Source organism: Elaeis guineensis, chromosome 5 (assembly GCF_000442705.2).
Source record: "Elaeis guineensis isolate ETL-2024a chromosome 5, EG11, whole genome shotgun sequence".
NCBI lineage: Eukaryota > Viridiplantae > Streptophyta > Magnoliopsida > Arecales > Arecaceae > Elaeis > Elaeis guineensis.
Genome location: NC_025997.2, coordinates 114,168,896 through 114,177,571, shown reverse-complemented (window position 1 = coordinate 114,177,571; position 8,676 = coordinate 114,168,896). Strand labels below are relative to the sequence as shown.

Below are 8,676 nucleotides of genomic sequence, written 5' to 3'. Positions count from 1 at the left end.
AATGACACACATGGAACCTCAGTCGATCTGACCTTGATGGTGATCGACCTGAGATATTTTAACTTCCTATGACATTTTCGTCCTCATTTATAAATAGAGGGCCAAAAAGAATTCTCAAGGTATGCAATCATTTCTCTTCTAATAATATTTTTCTTCTCTTTGTTCCCTAATTTTTTGATTTAAACGTTGGAGAGTCCCCATCGAAGCAACTCTGGAGTCATTTTGCAGGTTAAGCTGCCGCCATCGAGTGTCAGCTTACATCTCTTCTCTAGCCGATCCAGCATCAGCCAGAAGACTAACATCACAGACAGGTGCTGGAAGAAGGGTTTAGATCCATTTATAAGGAGCAAAGAGCAGATATTTGATTGCTATAGCACAATGTAAGGAGACCTTATTGTGCTGCTCCAACGCCACCACTTCAAGGGTGGCGAAGTTCCTACAAACTCTCATGTGCTCCCACAACAAATGGAGGTGCCACCTCCACCCTCCTAACCAACCATGGGAGTAGATCTCAGTCGATTCAACTCACTTATGCAGCAGGTGAAAACCTTGATCGCTATGATGTAGATGATGCAACAGGTTAACGGAGCCTCAGCTAGCACCGCCTTAGCTTCTGTGTATCGCAGGATAAGAGAGGCAGAGTTTGAATAGCTAGCCTCAACCATACAGAAAAGGAGACGATCCCCAACTCTATAATCTGGAAAAGACTCCACTTCGAGCCGATCTCATCGTTGATCTCCACTTTGGCCCTCAGAAGCCTACATTGCTCGAGATGTCAACATAGATTGTAAGTTTTAAGAGATGAACCGATAAATTGAAGCTTTGTGCAACCAAATCCTAGCTCAAAATGATAAGCTTGATTTCAATGCTAACCCACCTTTTAGCATAAAGATCATATAGGATTAATCCCTACCAACTTCAAGATGCCGTAATTGGAGGCTTATAATGGTTCAACTAACCGTATAGACCATCTTAAGAGCTTTAAGGCTTTGATGCTCTTACACGAGGCCATTGATGGGATACTGTGTCAAGTTTTTTCTTCCACTTTGCAAAAGGTGGCTTCATATTGATACTCTAGTCTGAAGTCGAAATCCATGCATATCTTTGAGCAGCTCAGCCAATCTTTCACCACCTACTTCATTAGCAGTAGGAGGTAGCCCAGAGATCGAACTCATTGGTAAATATTAAGCAGAGAAAAAGAGAATCCCTCTGAGCTTGTGTGAGCTTCTTTAATACACCACACTTGAAGTGCATGACTTGATCAGTCGATCACAATGTCTATCTTGAAGGACGGACTTCAGAAGTGTTAGTTCTTCTTCTTGTTCGAGAAGAGGTATCCGAAGGATTTCGCTGAGGTGCTGACTCGAACAGAAAAGTATGCCAATACAAAATAGGCCTACGAACTACACAGTACTCTGACCAAGGTGAAAGTCAAAGAAAGGAGGAAAGAGTGCGAAAATGGATGAAGCCCACCAAGATGGAAAGATCTCTAACTATTGCATGATCAAGGACTCTACCTCGAGACCGATGATCAAGGTCTTCATCTTGGGACCAATGATCATGGACCCCACCTCATCATTGATGATCCAAGATTCTACCTTACTGCCAGTGATCCAGAATGTTGTCATGAAACTGATGACAATGGACTCCTCCTAAAGGTCAGTGGAATATGTCACTATCAAAAAGATTCACCAACTATGCTCCTCTGAATGCCCAAACATTGATGGAGATATTGAGGGCAAAAAAAATATAGGTCGAGCCAATCTGATGTGATTCCATCAAATACTACTTAACATCATTGGGATCACAATCATGACACTAAGGAATGCATCCAACTGTAAGATGAGATCAAAAAGTTTATCAAGCACGGGCAATTGGATAAGTTTCTGAAGTATCGAAGAGAGCGACATGAAGCTCCACTAGATTCACCTTATCTCCCTAAACCATCTTAGCAAGAAGAACCCACAAAAAACCAACTTGTCGGGATAATAAATACTATTACTGGGGGGCAAGTCGGTAGCATGGCAGAAAGATCAATAGCCCCAACTAAAAGGTAGAAGATCAGGGAGGCAATAACATTCTCTGAAAAAGATGCTCAGGGAGTCTAGTTTTCACATAATGATGCGGTAGTTGTATCTCTTAATAATACAAATTTTGATGTATATCATGTTTTAGTCAATAATAAAAGTTCAGTTGACATATTATTTTATGATGCATTCTTTAAGATAGGATTTACTTTAGATCGATTGAGGAGGCTTGACTCCCCATTAGTCAGTTTCTCTAGGAATGTTATGCCCATAGAATGGGTAATCACGCTACCAGTAACCATAGGTCGAGCACCCGACAAGCCAAAGTATTGCTTAACTTTTTAGTTAGTAGGACCCCTTTGGCCTACAATGGCATCTTCGGATGATTAGGACTAAATATGCTTTAAGCCATGGTCGCGACATGCCACTTGATGATAAAGTTCTTAATCGAACATGGGACTGACAAGCTTCGTGGTGATTAAGCCCTAGCACAGAAATGTTACATGACATTTCTTCAAGGAGTCACACTATCAGAAGATCACTCTATCGAAGGATTAGATTCTCATGACAAGTCAATAGACCAATGCGAAGAGCTTGTAGAAGATCTTGTTGCGGTCCTCCTTCAGGATGGGAACAAGGAGCAAATAGTTCAGATTGGATCATGTCTGGATGAGGTAATCAAATATCATCTTGTTACCTTTTTGTAGAAAAATGCGGACATCTTTATCTGATCGACCACTGATATGCCAAGCATAGATCCCAAGATGATCGTACATCAGCCACATATGGATCTTGCATATCGACCCATCAAGCAAAAGAAATGCAGCTTCATCCTATAATGGCAGAAGGCAATTGCCAAGGAAATCGATAAGCTCTTCAATATCGAGTTCTTCAGAAAGGTGATCTATCCAGATTAGCTAGTGAACATGATCCTTGTGAAGAAAACAAATGAAAAGTAATAGATTTACATAAACTTCATCAATCTAAACAAAAAGTGCTAAAGGACAGCTGTCCACTGTTGTGAATTGACCAGTTGATGGATGCCACATCAGACTATAAGCTTTTGATCTTCGTGGATGCCTTCTCTAGCTATAATTAAATTTGGATGGCACTGGAGGATAAAGAGAAAATCACTTTTATCACTGATCGAGGTTTGTTTTGCTATAAAGTTCTGCCTTTTGGTTTGAAGAATGTAGGTGCCACCTATCAGCGGTTGGTGAACCGATCGAATCTTCAATAATCAGTTTGACAAAATATGAAAGTCTATGTGGATGATATGCTAGTCAAGACCAAGGTAATGAAGCTAATCTTGAGAAAATTAGAGCTCTGCTAGAAATGAATCCATTAAGATCGGTAAAGGAGGTCCAATGCCTCACCAGTAAGATAGCTATCCTTATCTGATTTATTTTTAGGTTAGTTGTATGGTATCTTTCCTTCTTCAAGATTCTTAAATAATCAAAGAACTTTCTATAGATCGAGGAGTGCCAGAAGGTATTCGACGAACTGAAGAGTTATCTCGACTCGGCCCCACTTAGCAAACTGAGCTAAGTGAAGAGCTACACTTATATCTAGTAATTTTACCTATGGCAATTAGCTCGATCTTTGTTCGTGAAGAGGGAAACATCCAAAAATGATCTATTATATCAGTAAGGTTTTGCATAATGTGGAAAAAAGATATTTGAGACTCGAAAAGATGATCTTCGTACTTATCATCTCGCTCACCAATGTTTGAAGACTGTGCTCCACCAACCTGATACATCTAGTTGGGTGTCCAAATGGGCCATCAAGTTGTTGGAGTTTGACAGAAATTTGAACCCCGACCTTCAATTAAAGCATAGTTGATCATAGATTTCATACTAGAATGTACTATTCCCGAAAAAGAGCCGGTAGAAACTAATTCAAAAAAAAAAATTTGGAGAGTTTTGGACCATGCATGTGGATGGATCATCCTGTTTAGTAGGATCAAGAGCCGGATAGATTCTCACTAGTTCGAAGGAAGACATCGTTGAATATGCCTTATGCTTTTAATTTTCGACCACTAACAATAATGCAAAGTATGAGGCCCTAACCATAAGGCCTAAAATGGCAAAGGAGGTGGGAATACTATGCTTGAAAGTCTGCAGTGACTCATAGTTTGTAGTCAAATAAGTTCAAGGTGAATATAAAGCATGGATGAAAAAATTAAGACAAAAGATTTAGGTCCTGTTTGGGATTATTATTGACAGTAGAGCTTTTGGAGCTTTTAAATCTAAAGCTTTTGGAAAGTAGAACTTTTGAGAAGTAGAGCTTTAAGAAAAAGTAGTTTGTTGGTCGGTAACTATATTTCTAAAATACTATGAAACTTTAATATGTATTTAGTAATCAAACCATTAAAGTACTTTTGGTATGATAAAATGACTATAAAGAATTTTACATAATATTATACTGTAGAATATAACAAAATATAATATACATTACTATGTAAATATATTATAATAATAGTATAATATAATATTATATTAATATAATATAGTCAATATAATATTGTATACTTTAGCAAAAATATAAAATAATATTGTATGATATAACATGGTAATGTATTATTACATAGTATAACATAATGTAATATAATACTATAGTACAATGTGATATAAAATTTTATGAGATTATTATATATTAAAATATTATTATGCATTATAACATTACTATAATATGATATAATATAGCATATTATTATAATATAATAAAAAAAATTATCATATAATATCGTAATAGTATGATACATTGTAATATAACATTATATTTATAGTATAATATAATGCATACAATCACACTTGTAAAAAATGAGATTTTAGATTTCTTTTCTATCCAATATTTTTCTTATACACAATAAAATAATATCAATGAATATTGATAAATCAAATATATATTTGATGCCACCATATTCATAACAAATTTTAAAATATGTATTAACTATTAATATCATCAAATTGTTTAACATTCTTGATTCTAGTAGTAATAAAAATGCAAGATGCAAGTTTTCTCAAACCCAAAATATGAATGACATGGGATAAAATCCATGTTACATGTATAGTTTTATAAAAAAAAGAAGTCGATGAGTCATAAGAAGAGTAGTAATCTGATCACGCAAAACATCCATCACATAGTTACTCATTGCTCGGCTTTGCTCCGAACTCGATTCTTCTTGTGATTCATAATCTCTAAACAAGCTGGAGGGAGTAGATCTTCGTCATTGTCATAAGCTGAAACTATAAAGTCTTTAATTGCATGATTCCTAATAAAATTATGAATAGCCATGGAAGCCACCGCAATTTGAACTTATTTATAATAAGAAAAGTTGTGCATTGTACTTAATATTCTCCATCTACTTTTTCAATATCTAAATATTCTCTCAATAGTACATCTCAATGAGGAATGCATATGATTAAAGATTTCATGCACACCCCTTGGTTGACTTCCACATCGAAAATCTAGTAGATGATATCTTTCCCCTTTGTAAGGCCCCATATATCTGGACATGTGAGGATATCCTGCATCCACTAAGTAATATTTACCTATATAAATATAGATAAGTTAGAATTTAACACTTATGCATGAAAGATAAAATATATGCCTACTATTATAATATATTTAATTAAAATACATATCTCTATGTGGGTGTGGAAAGTTGAGCTCTTCTTTGCGTATAGCATCTAAGAAAACATAAGTGTCATGAGCAGTACCCTCTTATCCAGCCCAAACAAAAATAAAACCATGTCAAAATCACAGTAAGCTATAATGTTTTGCCTAGGAATTCTTTTTCGGCCAATATATGGTATTTGCTTAGATGGAGAAATTTTTACTACCATATGAGTACCATCAATTGCTCCAACACAATACTTAAAATAAGGCCATCAATGATTATCATCATGAATTTTACTGAGAACATTCTTGAACTGTCTATCAATTGGGTTAATAATATCCCTGGTCATTTTGAAGACAGCATTTAAGATATGAATAAAATGTTTACTAATTGTTTCTCCCGAATATTAAAATCTTTCTTGAACTATCCTATTCCCAAACCCATATTCTAGAATCATCAAAAATATGACTACCAACTCCTCAACAAAAATATTTCTAGAACCTTTCAAACCATATATATCTTTCAGTTTCTTACATAGATCAATAAGTACATATTTCTCTATTTTAAATTATTGTTGACATCTATCTGGATTATCTTATAGAATCTTTGATACAAATCTATATCTAGTTTGATAAGAGATCCTACAAGACTCTTTATCAACATATTTTGAGTAATATTTATTAGCCATACTAGCAGCTATAGTCACAAATGTATAAAATTCATTACCATCAACTATCTCATCTTCACTAACATAATTTTTTTTAGAACTATTATCAGTGCTATCCATATCTGTATACAAAATATTACGTTAAAACAAAATATCAATAAAAAAATAAACAATTCATAATATAAAAATTTAAAATATAAATAACACAAACAATATAAAATACCAACACATACCATCCATAATATCAATAATAGCCATGATATTTACAACACATTATCCAAAACATAATACGGATCTATATAATCCACCATAATTCTAACATAAATGTTCATAATTAAAACTACAAAAAATATATCATTATGCTAGTATATCAAAAATTAGTTTCATAGATTTGACATTCACTTGAGCCATTCAATCCAAAGATAGATATCTTCGAGAGCCATAAATATCTCCTATGCTTTCTTTTAAGAAGCACTTCCACAGTAAGTAGAAGCAATTCAGGTTGTACTCCCATCTTAGGCATCGCACGTATTATTTTCATCACCTCATCAATTTTACATCTAGACTTATCAGTTATTCTGAATGATATTATACTTCTCTCTCTATCACATCAACAAGATGACTAAACTCCAGAGATAATTGCACAGCACCCCCAATCTTCTTGCATTTTTTATCTTGATTTTTAGGGCTAACTCTCTTTTTTCCTTTTCCATGGGTGGGATAAGATGCAAGGGTAGGGTTAACATTATCAATATCAATGAAAAGATCATCAATTCCATATACAATCAGATTAAGATCTTCATCCATGTCACATAAATCTTCAAACATATCAATATTTTCTCCATTTAGCCTATCATGAGCTTCAAAAATGCTGTCAACATTCTCCTATATCAGTAAAGCTGGCATCCAAGCTCCCTTCCTGTGGTACTAGTATCTCTAAATAACCTATCCAACTTCATGGTATGTTGTAAACCACATTCTCGAAACTTAGCTGCATCAAAAATTTTCTGCAAGTTAAGGATATATAATTATCAATATCTATTTTAAAATCATAATATAAAATCTTACAAACATCAATATGCTATTATTTGCACATGCAACTTTTTTTTCCACCATGCATCCGATGCATCTATTGTGTTTCTAACAGGATTCCATCCAAGCCTTGTTTTTTTTGCTACCAATCTCATCCAGATGCTTCAGTTTGCTTTCAAATTATCTCATTTATTTTTGAATTATTTGTAGTCATATTGATTTTTAGTCTTTTTATTAAATTTTTTAATTATATTAGCCCATCTAGCCTATTGAAATGTGTTTTTGAATGATTACCACCTTCAACTTCATCAACACAAATATCGATAAACTCTTTTATCAATTTATCATTCCAAACTGCCTTCTTCTTATTGTCATCTTAAGTTAATGGACCAGCAAACATATTTTGATGCTTCTTGGGTAATTTTTTTTGACACAATGCAACAACAAACACTACTACAAAAAGGAGCTATGGCAGTGCTTATACGGCAGCGGTTTCTAAAACCACTGCCATAGAACCTACAGTAGCAGTTATATGTAACCGTTACCATAGGTCTGACTTAGGATAGCAGTTATTATAATCGCTATGGTAGGCACAACCTATGACAGTGGTTACGGATAACCGCTGCCATAGGTCGGACCTACAGTAGCGGTTACTGTAACTGCTGTCATAGATTTTACCTGCTGCAATGATTATCTATCATAGATCAGATCTACAGTAGTGGTTATTGTAACCACTGCCATAAATTTGACCTACCGCAGTGGTTATTTCGAACCACTGTGGTAGGTCTGACCTACCATAGCGATTATTTTGAATCATTACGATAAATTCGACCTATCGTAGTGATTCGAAATAACCACTATGGTAGGTGATCTACGATAGTGGTTACTGTAATCGCTGCCGTAGGTTATACTTATCGCAGTGGTTATGAGTAATCATTGTCGTAGGTAAAAACTTTGTCATGCTATAACTTTTAATCCAGAGATCAGATTTTTATAAATTTTTTTTAATTTCATATAACTTTTTGAGATCTACATGACTGTGATAATAATTTTATAAAAAAAATATTATTTTATCTCTCAAATTGGAGTTTTAAAAAAATTTAATCGATACTTATAAATAATTTTGGATGATTATATGAACTTGTAATAGTGAAATCAAATTTTAAGTATATCTTCATTATCTAAATAATTATCATTAGAGTATCCTCACAAAAGATCACTTCAATTTGATAGTCCTAGCTTTATCGATCATTAAAATTTAATTTTGACGATCACGAATGACCGTATGATGATCTGATAAATAGAGACTATCGATGGATCTAAAAATT

At 34.2% G+C, this 8,676-nt stretch overlaps 2 pseudogenes; both read right to left on the bottom strand.

Moving 5' to 3' along the window:
- Nucleotides 1–5,657: 5,657 nt before the first annotated feature.
- Nucleotides 5,658–6,436, bottom strand: LOC140857850 (uncharacterized; annotated as a pseudogene).
- Nucleotides 6,437–6,699: 263 nt separating this feature from the next.
- Nucleotides 6,700–7,977, bottom strand: LOC140858036 (uncharacterized; annotated as a pseudogene).
- Nucleotides 7,978–8,676: the final 699 nt, after the last annotated feature.